Here is a 16,845-nt window from a genome sequence, read left to right as displayed (position 1 = left end):
CTTGATGAGTGGGACTTCCCAAAACTATGAAGCAGCAGTTAGTAGAGACTTCCTGCCAATTTAGTCTGGATTTGGCATGCGTTATATTAGGAAGCACAATCCATGACAGTGTACATCGATTGTGTAAGTAAAATAGTGAACTCTAATGTATGGATCATGTCATATCTCATAGAACTCATCTGTACCCAGATTCTTACAGACTGGTTATGCATTATGTATGGAAAAGTTGAAAAAGTTTAGTTGTATATGTAGTTCTACTGTTTCACATGACTGATCACTTCTAGAGGGAGTATTGTTTGTACTGCAATTACTGTCATGTGTGTGAATGCATACATTATTGTACTTTGTTAGCTGTTTCTTAGATTGTATGCAAAAGTTTTGTTTGACCTGTGATGTATAATGCTTTTATTGAGGGGGTAGGGGGGTTTACTGAAATGTAACAGGTCATTTTTCATTAGAATTTGAAGTGAATTTGAATATCTTGATTAATTGTTGAGGCATTGGGTAGGACCTGTATATGTAATTTTGCCTGCTGAACTCTGCAATGTGATTTTCAATTTCATTGCAAAGTATAGGCTATTACTCCCATTCATTGGTAGGAATGGCAAAGTTAGTTCTCTTTGCTGATGATACAAGTATAGTAATCACACCTGACAAACAAGAATTAAGTGATGAAATTGTCAATAATGTCTTTCACAAAATTACTAAGTGGTTCCTTGTAAACGGACTCTCACTGAATTGATAAGACACAGTACATACAGTTCCATACAGTAAATGGTATGATGCCATTAATAAATATAGACCTTAATCAGAAGCATATAGCTATGGTAGAATATTCAAAATTTTTAGGTGTGTCCATTGATGAGAGATTAAATTGGAAGAAACACATTGATGATCTGCTGAAAAGTTTGAGTTCAGCTACTTATGCAATAAGGGTCATTGTAAGTTTTGGTGATAAACATCTAAGTAAATTAGCCTACTATGCCTATTTTCACTCATTGCTTGCATATGGCATCATATTTTGGGGTAATTCATCACTGAGGAATGAAGTATTTATGGCACAAAAGCATGTAATCAGAATAATAGCTAGAGTCCATCCAAGATCATCCTGCAGACATTTATTTTAGGATCTAGGGATATTCACAGTAGCTTCTCAGTATGTATACTCTCTTATGAAATTTGTTATTAACAACCAAACCCAATTCAAAAGTAATAACAGTGTGCGTAACTACAATACTAGGAGAAAGGATGATCTTCACTATTCAAGATTAAATCTAACTTTGGCACAGAAAAGGGTGAATTATACTGTCACTAAAGTCTTTGGTCACTTACAAAATAGTATCAAACGTCTGACTGATAACCAACAAATATTTAAGAAGAAATTAAAAGAATTTCTGAATGACAACTCCTTCTACTGCATAGAGGAATTTTTAGATATAAATTAAAAAAAAAAGAAAGAAACCAAACAAAAATTATAAAAAAAAATTTTGAAAAAATAAAAATAAAAAAGTTGTTATATTAACTTAATTATGTTTTTAAATTAACTTAATTATGTCACGTATTGGAAAATTTGACTCATTCCACATCAGTACGAGATATCGTATTCGTGATCCATGGAAGTAATATTATTCTAATCTAATCTAATATAATCTAATGTGTATTGTTAATTTGCTTAGTACAAATTAGGACTTTTCATTTACAAACAATTGGATAACAAAAGAGGCACCAAATATTCTGTATTTTATAATGTTAGAAACCTGTAACAACTCTGTTTGTCATATTGTCAACTTGCTATACTATTGTTTAACATAATGGCACCTAATTACTTCATAATTATGATAATTCACAATACAAAACCTATTGACAATGTAAACAAAGAATTTATTTAGGTTACTGGATTGTATGTTGAAATTCCATCTTTTTTAGTTTTGTTTAATGTGGCAAGGGCCTTATTAATCATACGCCTACTCTATGGGCCTCTTCCACTTCTGTCTGTCCAATGTGCTAGAATACACTACAATGTGCTACATCATCTAGATAGGCAAGTCTAGAAATGTTCACATCCTGTAGCTGGATCCCTGGTGGACCGGTTTTAGAAAATTCTCTGTCAGTCTTCTCTAGGACAAGGTTAAATAAAATAGGTGAAATGGCATCCCCTTGTCTCAGTCCAGTGTACACCTTCAAATCTTCAGTTTCTCCTGCCAGTGTCTTTATGTGACATAAAGTTTCATCAATAAAAATTTTAACTAATCTGATTAATTTTGATGGTATTATAAATTCCTTCATTATATTTAGGAATGTCTGTCAGGGTATGCTATCATAGGCTTTTTTAAAATCCACAAATACTTTGTGGACATCTACATTGAATTCCAACGCCTTGTCAGTTACTTGTATAAGGGTGAATAAGTGATCTAATGTGGATCTGTTTCTGCGGAAACCACATTGGTAGTCCCCAATCAGTTCTTCTGTTATTGGAATCAGCCTGCATAACAGGCAGCTTGATAAGAATTCATAGGTGACATCCAGTAAGGCAATTCCTCTGTAGCTATCACAAACAAAAGGATCATTCATCTTAAATGTGGGGCACACAATGGCAGTTTTCCAATCTACAGGAATGGTTTCCGTTTTCCAATTTGTTTCTATTAATACCTGTATTTCTAATTCTGGTTGTGGGCCACCATTCCTTAATAACTCAGTGTGTATCTGATCTTTGCCGCAAGCCTTGTTATTCTTTAATTTCTTTATTGCTTGCTGTATTCCATCTACACTAAAAAAATAGTGTACTCATATTGCCAGCAGAAAATGTGGCGTGAATATTTGGGATAATGTAATTTGAGTTTAATTAACAAAAATACAATCAGCATTACAAAATTGTTAATGTTTTCGTGGCCACTTGTTGACAAACTACCCATTGGCTTCTGTCTGAGGTTCTTCTGCCGATGTTCATCTAATGATTTTACTGACATTTCACCAGCCTGAGTGGCTGGCACTGTCAAAGCTTCACCCTCCATTACCGGTGGTGAACTGGAGCTGAGATCGCGGCTGCAGACTATATGTACCTGGTGTGCCAACATCCGAGGGCTTCTTTGTGGCCATTTCCAGTGTGGTTCTCCTCTTGCTACCTGCATTGTTTATCTGAACCATTTCACTTACGTTTCTATAAAAAATAAAAAAATAAAAACAGGTGGGTACCAGTGTTTCATGTATTCTATTTGTAATCTCTGAATAATAACATTTTCTGTAAGTTTGAACAACTTCTGTGACTGTAATTAATGACATTACTGTATGCAAAAATGTTCAAATTGTTAGTGGGAGTATATAAGATCCAAGAAAAATCGTACAATGAAACCAGCATAGTGTGAGAATTTAAGCTGTGCTGTGTAATATAACATCAAATAAATTTATGTGCACCTGAATCTTTCTTCAATGTATCATTGTATTAGAGGACCATGGTGTTACCTGGCATTTTATCACTTTAAAAACTTAAGGATACAGAGTACTTTTCCAGCTCAATATTGTGTAAAAATCAACACCTATTACTTTCAGGCACTGTTTATAATGTATATGTTTTACAGATTTTTTGTTGGTAACAGGTAATGCAGCACACTTTCTAAACAAATTAGAAGTATTTTGTATATTTTTGAACCTGCTTAGGATTATTAAAAAAATTATAAAGAAATTGATGCAACTTTTTTCCAAAATGCTTCCTCAAACTGAGATATGATTTAATCCAATGTTATACATTTGAGGGAGACCAAATTTTTATCAGATATGCATGAAATGATGGCTGAGGTACTAGACCTCTTTAATTTCACCTAGTATGTATGTTACAAAGATAAAAAATTATCACATCTTACATTTTAATTTTTATTACTTTTTCCTATTAAAAAAGGTATGTTTTTACAATTTAGTTGCTTCTGCAATAAAGCTTAGGTCTACTACATATGTATTGACTATTGCAAGTTACAGAAAAAAATTAGAGCAATGCTTTATAAACTTTAGGAAATATCCGTACCTAAATTCTGAAAAGTACAACTTGGAGGAAATAGTGAATGAAGTTATGAGTCCAGTTACACTGTGCCTCAGACCGTTCCTGAAGCATAGTCTTCATCCTGCAGCATTTCTTCATCTTCAAGCTTCCTCTTGGCATTTCTTTTAGTAACTTGAAGAGCAAATCTTTCAGCTTCATGCACCCACTGTCCATCACATGCAAGCAATTGATCTTCCATATTATAGCCACATTTTATGCCTAAATTTCTCAGGACTTCCAACCTTCTATTACTCCATCATTGAAACATATCACTACATCTAGTACACCAACTTTTAATGTATTTAGTCCTACAAAACCATTCTTGTGTAATGTTTCCCATATGCACTGGTTGAAACTTTCATTTGTAGTCAGAGTGGCCATGTGAAGGCATTTATAAGCAAAACAGAGTCACTCAGGTCTCTAAAATTTGGTTTTATTTCATTCATAACAGGCTCAGGAAGAGAATGCTTATGATGATATATTTGACCACTTTTATTTGCTTTTTGGTATTTTAACAAATAAAAAATAAAATAATGAAATAATAATAAAGAGTAATAATAATAATAATAATAATAATTGTTGTTGTTTGGATAAATAATTGACAGATTAAAGTTTGTTTTGCATTTAAATTTCTTAATGTTTCATAAAATCTTACATAGCATTGTGCATTGAGGTCACACAATAAAGTAAATGCAATTTACGCCGTGAATTTATCAAGCTTCGCACGTTTGAAGATGTATGGAATGTAGCCAGGGCTCATTATATATTTTTTGTAGACAAAGTCTGATATCTGACCTCAGCTTCAATCATAACAATTGGGTGACTAAAACTACTAAAACAGAGAAAAGCATATGATTAAATAAAACATGTATTCATTTCAACATATACATTATGATGTGAATGACACGTAAAATTATAGGTAAATAATTGCAGATAATTCACAAATGAGAGCAACTTATTAATTCTGCACCTCTTTTCTGCAAATAAGTATCAATATGGCTAACTGTGGAGCCACGCAAAATATTACGTTCTTCTAGGACAACGAATGACATAAGAGTGCTGATGCCTACTGGCTGCGACAAGAGAGCGGTGTTAATTCCTTTGTTTTGCTTTCTCTTGTCTTAAAAAAAATCGATACATATAATCTAAGTCCAGTAAATTAAATATTGTCTGTGCTTGAGTGCAAATGGTTCCTTAAAGTAACCACACCAAAAGTCTGCTCCTTTAAGACAAAGTCCATGAACAGGGAGGTCATCTGTGGACAACTTATGAAAGTAGGTGGCCCATACAGCTTTTTTCATTGCTGTAACATCATTCAGAGGAGCAGTTCATCTAATGGTCAGTCCAATTTAATCCGAAGAAGGTGTGTTTCAGTTTCTGTCAGTCTGCCTCAACCAGACAAGTTATCACCATAAGCATTGAACTCATTAATTTTGTTGAAACCTTTAAGTCCCCATCACCTAGGTACTTTGTCTATGTAATGTTATAAATAGGCACTGACGTCTAAAATATTTTTAGAGCTCCATCACACTCCATACCTCCACTGTAACAATCAAAATTCTTAGAACACTGATATTCAATTTGTCCTTCAGTGTTACCATGGCAGGTGTGGCAGTACTTACATAAGCACTCAACATAACAACTTTTCCATTCTTCAGAGAAGTAGCACTTACAACACCATTCAAGGAACAATGTCATTGACATTGCCCTGTCCCATCAAGTGCAACAGCAATGTCACTGGAGCCACTAATATTTACAGTTTCTTCTGCTGCATGTTTCATAGATGCTTTAGACATAGCTGTCAAGGCACTTAATAGTATTTTTATATACTTGCTGAACTTACTGAGAGAAGGAGGAAGGTCCATCAAACCACAAAACGTTTGAGCAGTCTTTCTTTCTTTTCCTATTGCACACATTTCATACACTGACTTCAAATTCACATCATATGAATTATGCAAAATGTTCGAAGTCATTTTTTAGGTGGATTTATGCAGGATCCATGCACAACTACTAATTTTGATGTTAAACTCTTCCTGCTACTTTGTTGTTCAGTAATTTCCAGACAGCATACACCATCACATTGTTTATATTTTGCCACTTCCTTTATCAAAGAAGATAAGATGTCCACATCAACAACAACAAATCCACTACAAACAGTGTCATTGTTAACACAAAAACTAGAATCACCAGGAGGCGTGCCATGTTGGAGTTTCTTCCCTGAAGAACTGATACATAGGTTACTTTCAACAGTGTGGCTTGTTTTGTTTGTGAACTGTTTACCACGGAATTTCCTTTTATTGAATTTCTTGATGCAGAGCGTAGTTCTTGGGCAACAAACATTTAGTAACACACGAACAAACTCCTTCAGTAAAGCAAAAGTAAATACTAGCAAAGATAATCATTTACAGACACTAGAAACCTGCGCTGTTACCAACATATACAATGTATGAGGGTGAGTCAAATGAAAACCTTAAATTTGTAATAACAAATTGAAATTTCGTGCCGTTAAATTGTAAGTTGGTAAGCGTGATACAAACAGCACACAGAATGGCCTGTAGGTGGCAGCATAGTGTAGATGCACACATACCATCGCAGTATCAGTATTAAGATGGCTGCCCCACTTGCCACTTGCACCAGGGAAGAACAGCATTCTGTTATTCGGTTTTTGTGTAGTGAAGGTATGAAACCTATTGAAATTAACTGATGAACGAAGGTTCAGTATAGTGACGCATGTTTGTCACAGCAGCAAGTCTACGAATGGAGTAGGAAGTTCACAAATGGTGTGACTTCAGTGGAAGATGCTCCTTGTCCAGGTCAGGCACAACAAGTTGTGACTCCACAGAACATTGCAGCAGTTGAAGCCATAGTGAAGGAAAACTGCCAAGTGACACTGAATGACATTGCAACATGTTTGCAGATTAGTCATGGGTCAGCATGCCACATTCTGCAAGATGTGCTCCAGTTTCACAAACTGTCTGCAAGATGGGTGCCATGGCAGCTGACTCCTGAAATCAGAGAACAACGTGTTGATGCTTGTGAAGAACTTCTTCGGCACTTTGAACGAGAAGGTGATGGCTTCCTTGCAAGAATCACTACTGGGGATGAAACCTGGGTTCACTTCCACCAACCGGAAATGAAGAGAGCATGCAAGGAATGGTGCCATTCCTCATCACAAAAACCAAAGAAGTTTTGAACAGAACCAACAGCAGGTTATGCTGACTCTCCTTTGGGATGAAAAAGGCATCATTCTGGAGCATTAGATGCCTAGAGGGACCACTGACACCAGTGCATCATACACAGATCTCCTAAAAAATCATCTGTGGCCCTCAATGAAATCAAAGCAACGTGGATTGCTGTCAGCAGGTGTCCTTTGCAACATGACAATGCAAGGCCGCACACTGCCCGTACAATAGTTGCAACAAACACAGACCTGCAGTTTTAGTGTCTTCCTCTTCCACCATACTCACCAGACCTTGCCCCAAGAGATGTTTGGACCAATCAAAGATGCAATGGGAGGAAAAAAGTTCCATCTGATGAAGAGGTGCGCCACGCGGTGCATGAGTGGTTGTGAGAACAACAAAAAGAATTTTTTTCTAATGGAATTTATACACTTTGTAAGTTCTAGAGGACTTGTATTGAATGTGGGGGGAGATTATTTTGAAAAGTAATACACCTTTGTACAACTTCTGCACAACAAATAATATTAAAAAAATATTCAAGGTTTTCATTTTACTCACCCTCGTATCATATGTATAATCGCTGGAAACAGAAAGTTCATAGTTCTTTCGAAACAATACTGGTTTCTGTAACAGTAATAAAGGGGGTGTGGTGGCATACATGATCATAACTTTAAAATTTGGCATACGTAGGTCATTTTTAATTTGAAACCCTATAATGTATATACGAGGGCTATCCACAAAGTACATTACGTTTTGGAATTAAAAATAAATAAAGTATTGGAAATTTTTTTTATTATATACAGATGAAAGTACCTGGGAAGCATGATTGAAAGTAAGGGGGGAAACGCAATGGAAATAAATGAAAGGTGCAGAAAAGCAGGGCAGTTCTTCAAATGCATTAGGGGGCTTATTTGGAGCAAGGAGGTGCCACAGAAATCCAAGGGAATTATATACCGAACCTACTTTGTCCCCATATTGGCATACGGAAGTGAGACATGGGTAATGCACAAAAGCGACAAAAGTAGAATACAAGCTAGTGAAATGAAGTTCCAGAGGAGCAGGTTGAGTGTAACAAGACGAGACAGATTGCGAAATGTGTATGTGAGGGAAAGACTAAAGGAGGAACCAGTACAGGACAGGATAGAAAAATCAAGACTGCAGTGGTATGGACACATGAAGAGAATGGATGAGGGAAGAATTCCAAAGAGGATGTTTGATCTGCAACTGGAGGGGAAGAGGCCCAGGGGAAGACCAAGAGATAGATGGGTGAAGGGAGTGAAGGAATGTGTGACGAGAAGAGGAGAGAACTGGACGAAGGTGGAAGAGGGGGAATGGTGGAAAGACAGAACACGATGGAGAGGCTTGTGTTCCCGACAGACCCAGCCAGTGGCTGGAAACTGTCCAAGATGGTGATGGTGACAGATGAAAGGCACACTTAAATAATACTTTTCTACATAGTTGCCATTTATAAGGCACTTATCGTAGTGATGGACGAGCTTGGAAATTCCTTCGTCGTAAAATTCAGCCGCCTGCGCCTTCAACCACGTGGTTATCTCTTCCTGAAGCTGTGCATTGTCATCAAAACGCTGCATAGCCAAGCACTTCTTCATTGCTGGGAATAAGTGAAAGTCACTTGGTGCCAGGTCGGGACTGTACAGCGGATATGGAAACAACTCCCACTTAAAAGATTTGACAACTTCACGAGTGGCATTTGCCGTGTGGGCCCAGGCATTGTCGTGAATCAGCAAGATCTTTGAGCCCAACTTTCCCCTGCGCTTGTTTTGTATTGCTCTTCTGAGGTTGTGCAGAGTTTGGCAAGACCTTTGAGAGTTTATTGTAGTGCCTCTCTCCAGGAAATACACAAAAATCACACCTTTTCTGTCCCAAAAGACAGTCATTACGTGGTTGAAGGCGCAGGCGGATGAATTTTACAACGAAGGGATTTCCAAGCTCGTACTTCGCTACGATAAGTGCCTTAATTTAAATGGCAACTATGTAGAAAAGTAGTATTTAAGTGTGGCTTTCATCTGTATATAATAAAAAAATTTCCAATACTTTATTTATTTTTAATTCCAAAATATAATGTACTTTGTGGATAGCCCTTGTATCAATGTAATCAGGAAAGACTATAGAATTTACTGAAGTCATAAACAAATTTGATTTTTCCACCATTTATAAGTACTCTATATCCTTAAAGCAAGACTCAACTGCAGCAGAGCAATTAAAAGGAATTAAATTCACACCAATATTCTTTTTGAACAGTCTCAGTTACATCCTTCCAACTTCAAGATCAACAATCGTAAAGACTTTTACTTTGATTTACTTTTGTTTGACAATTATTATCCCCAGCAAAGTGGTTGCACTGCACTACTCATCAATAAAACTTTTGATTGGTGCCTAATACCATACTCATGAACATCTAAATTCTTGTATACCTATCACAGAGTCCAGACTGATTTAATCAACATTTGTGAACCTTCAACGCTAGAAATGACTGTAACAATATTATGAAAAGGAAAGTTGCTACTCACCATATAGCAGTGAAGCTGAGTTGCAGATTGGCACAACAAAAAGACTGTGACAAATATAGCTTTCAGCCAGTAAGGACTTCTTCAAAAGTAGACACACACACACACACACACACACACACACACACACACACACACACACTCACACAGACCCACGACTGCAGTTTCAGGCAACTGAGGCCCCACTGAGGCAGTTTGGCCTCAGTTGCCTGAGACTACAGTGATGTGTGTTTGAGTTGCATTTGCATGTCTGTGTGTGTGTGGTGGTGGGGGGGGGGGGGGGGGTTATTTCTGACAAAGGCCTCACTGACTGACAGCTTTATTTGTGACAGTTTTTTGTTGTGCCTGTGTGCAATTCAGCATCTCCGCTATATGGAGAGTAGCAGCTTTCCTTTTCATAATATTGTTACATTCTGTCTTGAATTTTCCATCATTAGAAATTATTGTAAAATACTCAATGAAAAAGAAAATTGTTGTTTGATGAGGCTGGTGACATCAATGAAAAGGAGCAAATGTTCCTTGGAATAAGAGATATTAAGGTAGACACTGATGTCACCTGTACAATGAAAGAAGAATTTTTAGATTTTCTCAGACTTCATAATTTGGATGCAGGAGATAATGAAGATACTATATTACCATTCATAAAAAAGTAGGACTAGAGATAACTCAGCTTATTGGTTTAGTGTCTCATGATACTAGTCAACAGCCATTTTGCATTTGGGATGTGACTGATACATCAACTAGTATGTATTTTGGTGTGTAGAACCCAAATATACCTTTCAAAATTTTCTAGCATGTACCATTTTTGAGTTTTTAAAAGTTCTTTATTTTTGTTTTCAGTATTTCACTTTTTGCTGTTCTTCTGTTTTGATATTTAATTGTTTGTTTTTTATTTGAAGAGGAGGGCTAGAAGATCTACAAATCGTCAGTAAATGGTTCATGTGCTACACCAGTGGTGTGAATGAGATGCTCCATGAGAGTTTTCTGTGAAAGATAGTGCAAACTTTCGATTTTGAAAACTTACACTAAGAAAAATGGCAACTAGTAAATCTCATTTCTGTCTAAACCAGCCCAAGAATTTTTGTTATGTGTGTGGGAAATTCACTCCAAAAGCCCAAAGAAAACCAATGATTGATTTGGTTAAGAAGGCATATAAATTGTATTTTGGTTGTCCTGTTGGTGATCAAGATAAAAATTTTGCACCTCATATTGCCTGCATAAGCTGTCCTACAACCTTAACCGAGTGGATGAAAGGAAAACGCTGAGCCATGCCATTTGCTGTTCGGATGGTGTGGTGTGGGCCTAAAGACCATTATTCAGACCGTATAGCAATGCAGCCTTCCCCAAAATTCATATGAAATATCTGATACCACCCTTTTTTTCTATATATGTATCATCTAGATCTACATCTACATTTATACTCTGCAAGCCACCCAACGGTGTGTGGCAGAGGGCACTTTACGTGCCACTGTCATTATCTCCGTTTCCTGTTCCAGTCGCATATTGTTTGCGGGAAGAACGACTGCAGGAAAGCCTCTGTTAGTGCTCAAATCACTCTAATTTTACATTTGTGATCTCCTCGGGGGGTATAAGTAGGGGGAAGCAATATATTCGATACTTCATCCAGAAACGCATCCTCTCGAAACCTGGACAGCAAGCTATAGCACGACGCAGACTGCCTCTCTTGCAAAGTCTGCCACTTGAGTTTGCTAAACATCTCCATATCACTGTCACACTTGCCAAATAACCCTGTCATGAAACGTGCTGCTCTTCTTTGGATCTTCTCTATCTCCCCTGTCAACCCAACCTGGTACGGATCCCACACTCACGAGCAAAACTCAAGTATAGGTCGAACGAGTGTTTTGTAAGCCACTACCTTTGCTGATGGACTACATTTTCTAAGGACTCTCCCATTGAATCTCAATCTGACACCCGCCTTACCAACAATTAATTTTATATGATCATTCCATAGGAACATAAAAAAGGGAGGAAGGTTTATCTGTTTAGCACGAGTAATAGAAGGCAAATTTCAGATTGAAGTGGAATGATCATAGAAAATTAATTGTTGGTAAGGCGGGTGCCAGGTTGAGATTCACTTGGAGCGTCCATAGAAAATGTAGTCCACAAACAAAGAGGTGGCTTACAAAACACTTGTTCAATCTATACTTGAGTATTGCTCATCAGTGTGGGATCCGTACCAGGTCGGGTTGTCAGAGGAGATAGAGAAGATCCAAAGAAGAGTGGCATGTTTGGTCACAGGGTTATTTGGTAAGTGTCATGGCATTACAGAGATGTGTAGCAAACTCAAGTGGCAGACTCTGCAAGAGAGGCACTCTGCATTGCAGTGTAGCTTGCTGTCCAGGTTTTGAGAAGGTGCATTTCTGGATCAAATATCGTATATATTGCTTCCCCCTACTTATACCTCCCGAGGAGATGACGAATGTAAAATTAGAGAGATTTGAGTGTCCACAGAGGCCTTCCAGCAGTCGTTCTTCCTATGAACCATATGCAACTGGAACAGGAAAGGGAGGTAATGCAGTGGCACGTAAAGTGCCCTCCACCACACACCATTGTGTGGCTTGCGGAGTATAAATATAGATGTAGATGTAGATGCAAATCGTTCCATATGCATACTGCCAGATATTTTACGAAAGTAACTGCTACCAGTGTTTGTTCTGCTATCATATAATCATACAATAAAGGATCCTTCTTTCTGTGTATTTGCAACACATTACATTTGTCTATGTTAAGGGTCAGTTGCCACTTCCTGCGCCAAGCGCCTATCCACTGCAGATCTTCCTGCATTTTGCTGCAATTTTCTAATCCTGCAACTTCTCTGTATACTACAGCATCATCCGCGAAAAGCCACATGGAACCACTGACACTATCTGCTAGGTCATTTATATATATTGTGAAAAGCAATGGTCCCATAACACTCCCCTGTGGCACACCAGAGGTTACTTTAACATCTGTAGATGTCTCTCCATTGAGAACAACATGCTGTGTTCTGTTTGCTAAAAAATCTTCAATCCAGCCACACAGCTGGTCTGATATTCTGTAGGCTCTTACTTTGTTTATCAGGTGACAGCATGGAACTGTATCGAATGCCTTCCGGAAGTCAAGGAAAATGGCATCTACCTGGGAGCCTGTATCTAATATTTTCTGGGTCCCATTAACAAATAAAGTGAGTTTTAGTCTCACACTATCGCTGTTTCTGGAATCCATGTTGATTCCTACAGAGTAGATTCTGGGTTTCCAGAAATGACATGATATGCGAGCAAAAAACATGTTCTAAAATTCTACAACAGATTGATGTCAGAAATATAGGCCTATAGTTTTGCGCATCTGCTCGACGACCCTTCTTGAAAACTGGAACTACTCGTGCTCTTTTCCAATCATTTGGAACTTTCCATTCCTCTAGAGACTTGCGGTACGTGGCTGTTAGAAGGGGGGGAAGTTCTTTCGCGTATTCTGTGTAGAATCGAACTGGCATGCCATCAGGTCCAGTGGACTTTCCTCTGTTGAGTGATTTCAGTTACTTTTCTGTTCCATGGACACTTATTTCGATGTCAGCCATTTTTTGTTCATGCGAGGGTTTAGAGAAGGAACTGCAGTTCGGTCTTCCTCTGTGAAACAGCTTTGTAAAAAGGTGTTTAGTATTTCAGCTTCACGCATGTCATCCTCTGTTTCAATGCCATTTTCATCCCAGAGTGTCTGGATATGCTGTTTCAATCCACTTACTCATGAATGCCACATTGCTCCCTTGACAGACATTTTACATTCAGCATCTCTCTATCTATGGCCCTATGTTTTGTCTTACACCTATTACTCAGTACTGGTAGTCTCTGTTTCTTTAGAAGTTTCTTTACAGTGACTGCATACCATGAATGATCCCTCCCATTATGACCCATTCTATAAAGTACATATCTATCAAGTGCATGTCAAATTATTCTTTTAAACTTAAGCCACAGCTCCTCTATGTGCTCATGCCCTGTGCCGAAAGTTGCAAGTTCCTCGTTGAGATAAGACACTACTGATTTTCTATCTAGTTTGCATAACATATATATCTTTCTACTTGTTTTAGTTGTCCTTTGTACTTTAGTAATCATTGTTGTCACAATTGCATCATGATCACTGACACCAGTTTCGATGTGGACATACTCAAAGAGGTCAGATCTGTTTGTTGCCATTAGATCCACCACATTTCCATCATGAGTGGGGTTCAGAACTAACTGTTCTAGGTACTTTTCAGCAAAGGATTTATTAATATTTCACAGGACCTTTTATTACAATCACTACTAATAAAACTAGTTTTCCCAGTTGATTGTTGAATGATTAACATCTCCACCAACGATAACAGTATGACTGGGGAACTTACGTACATTTGAACTGACATTTTCTCTAAGTTTTCAATTACATCAGGAGACGCATTTTGTGAGCAATAGAAGGATCCACTCATCATTTTATGGCCAGCTCTGATACTGGACATCTTGCCCAAACCATCTCACGTGCAGCTTTGATTTCTATCTTGGTGGATTTGAGTTACTTGTCTGCTGCGACAAATACATAACCTCCATTTCCCACTTGCCTATCTTTTTGATTTACACTTATATTTCCCCCCAAACACCACTGTTATCAATTTAAGGTTTCAAGAAGCTTTCTATACCTAGTACTCTGTGAACTTCACTGCTTTTTTAAGAGTGCTTCTAACTCTGGCACTTTGTTGCAAAGCTTTGGAGTTAACCGTTAGGATTTTAATACTCTCACCTATGGGAGGCCTTTTGTTTGATCTTACACTGATACTTCTGGGTTTCCTACAACTATCACTATCTGGATTAGATGGAGGGTTGCATAATCTAAAAAAAAAAACCTTGTGTGCACCCCACACAGAGTCAGATGCCTGAGTACCAGCCTCTAATATGTAGTGTGCACCTGACCCATTTAAGGAAATCCTAAAGATCTCAACCCTATGGCGCAAGTCCAGGAAGTGGTAGCCTAGCTTGTCACAGAAACTTTTGAAGTCTCTGGTTCAGACCTTCCAATCAACTCAGAACTGAATGTCCACAATCAGTTCTGGGAACAATACTGCAAATTGTGAGCTTTGTTGAAACTCCAAGCACAAGGCAGGTCTTCTCAACCTTCTCTCCCAATCACTGGAATGACTCATGTATGACCTCAGAGCCCGGATGACAGGCATCATTTGTTCCAATATGCACCACAATCTGCAGGTGGTTGCACCCTGTTTCCTCAATGGCTGAGAGAATAGACTCTTCAACATGTTGAATAAGGCTCCCAGACATACACACTGAGTGCATATGAACCATTTAGAATTAAAGAAATGTAACTCCGAAAACAGTGTTTTGAGATAATTCGATTTAAAGGTTTTGTCCAAAAGACTGAGTACTTCCTAATAGTTTTTCACAAACCTTTATATGGTAAATAAAAAGTATACTTCATTGATTGTTGTTTTCTACTAGGTGTTACATATTCTAGTCAGTCGGTGGACACTAATGAAATATTTTATGAAATTATGCACGTAGTTACGTGCTGCTGCTGTATAACATATGAGTGCCAAACAAATAATATGCAGCTTTAAGCAATATTATCACACTAAAGATTACTGCAGTTGTGTTAATAATGTTTTTATAAATATATATTACATGAAAAAAGCTATGGGAATGCATGTAAGTGCTATTCAGAGAGTACTATAAGCAAGAGAACTGTTTCTCAGGAAGTTCACTATCAATGTATGATGGAGAATACATAAAAGGTTTTTTTTATCCAATTGTATTGACCAGCTAGGATCACGTTAACAACTTCAGTTCCTCTTCTTCCTTTGTTGTTGTTTCCTATTTTTCCAGTATTCCCTCATTTACTCCCCATGAAGTCTCTTCCTTTCTTCTGTCCATGTTGTTCCTGATTTTTTATTTCTTCTGCCTTGAAAGCCTTCCAAATTTAGTATTTTGTTTTTAAAACGGTTTCTTTCTGCTATTTATGATTCTCTGATGTTGTTTCTTTCAAGATCTTTTCTTACTTCTGTAAGCCATGCTATTGTCGATTTCTTCTTCAAGAAAAATAGGAGTATTTGTTTTGTTAGTTTATTTCCATCCACTCGGTAGAGATGTCCAAAAAAGGTTCTCCTCATTACTTCTTATTTTCCTACCGTCTGCAGTTTTCATTGTACCCATTATTTTTCTAATAATCCTTCTTTCCAGTACCTCTAGTTTGTCCATCTTATAGTTCATCATTAGGCATTCAGATCCATATAAACATTCTGGTCGTACCACTGTGGTGTAGTGTTTTAGTTTTGTTTTTCTAGATATACGTTTCTTGTTGTAAATATTTATGGTCAAACCATATGCTCTTTCCATTTTGTTAATTCTTACATCTATTGCAGATTTTTCTAGTCCATTCTGTTGTATAGTTTCTCCAAGATATTTAAATTTATTTACTCACTCTATTTTACCTATTTGTGTTTCTATGTATTTTGGTGCATTTTTTATATTTGTCATGAATTTTGTTTTTTCAGCTGAAATTTTGACACCAGTTCTGTTTGCTAATTTTTCCAGAATGTTTATTTGAGTAACTGCTTCTGTCAGGTTTTCTGAAAGTATTGCGAAATCATCCGCAAAAGCCAAGCAGTTTACCTTAATTCATTTGTTTTCCTTCCCAGAGTTATTGGTTCAATTTTGTGATTTTTTAGCTCCGAATTCCAGATCCTTACAATTTTTTCTAGAACACAGTTAAACAGTAAAGGTGATAAACCATCACCTTGCCTAACACCAGTTTTTATTTCAAAAGGCTGAGATACTTCTCCCATAAATTTGACTTCATATACTGTACCTGTTAGTGTTTCACAAATTATGTTTGTTAGTTTTGATTTAACACAAAATTCTCTAATGACCTTATCTATTGTTTCTCTGTCCATACAATCAAATGGTTTCTTGAAATTTATAAATGACACTAGTATTGGTTTGCTGGTTAACATTTTATGGCAAATTATTGACTTTAAGTTAAAAATTTGTTCTGCACAGGATCTTCCCTTTTGAAAACCAACCTGATATTCTCCTAGTTGTTTGCCTAAAGTATCTACCACACTGTTGAGGAG

The sequence above is a fragment of the Schistocerca serialis genome, chromosome 4 (assembly GCF_023864345.2).
Source record: "Schistocerca serialis cubense isolate TAMUIC-IGC-003099 chromosome 4, iqSchSeri2.2, whole genome shotgun sequence".
In the NCBI taxonomy this organism is placed as follows: domain Eukaryota; kingdom Metazoa; phylum Arthropoda; class Insecta; order Orthoptera; family Acrididae; genus Schistocerca; species Schistocerca serialis.
The sequence above is the reverse complement of the archived record's forward strand: the minus strand, read 5'-3'. Positions refer to the sequence as shown.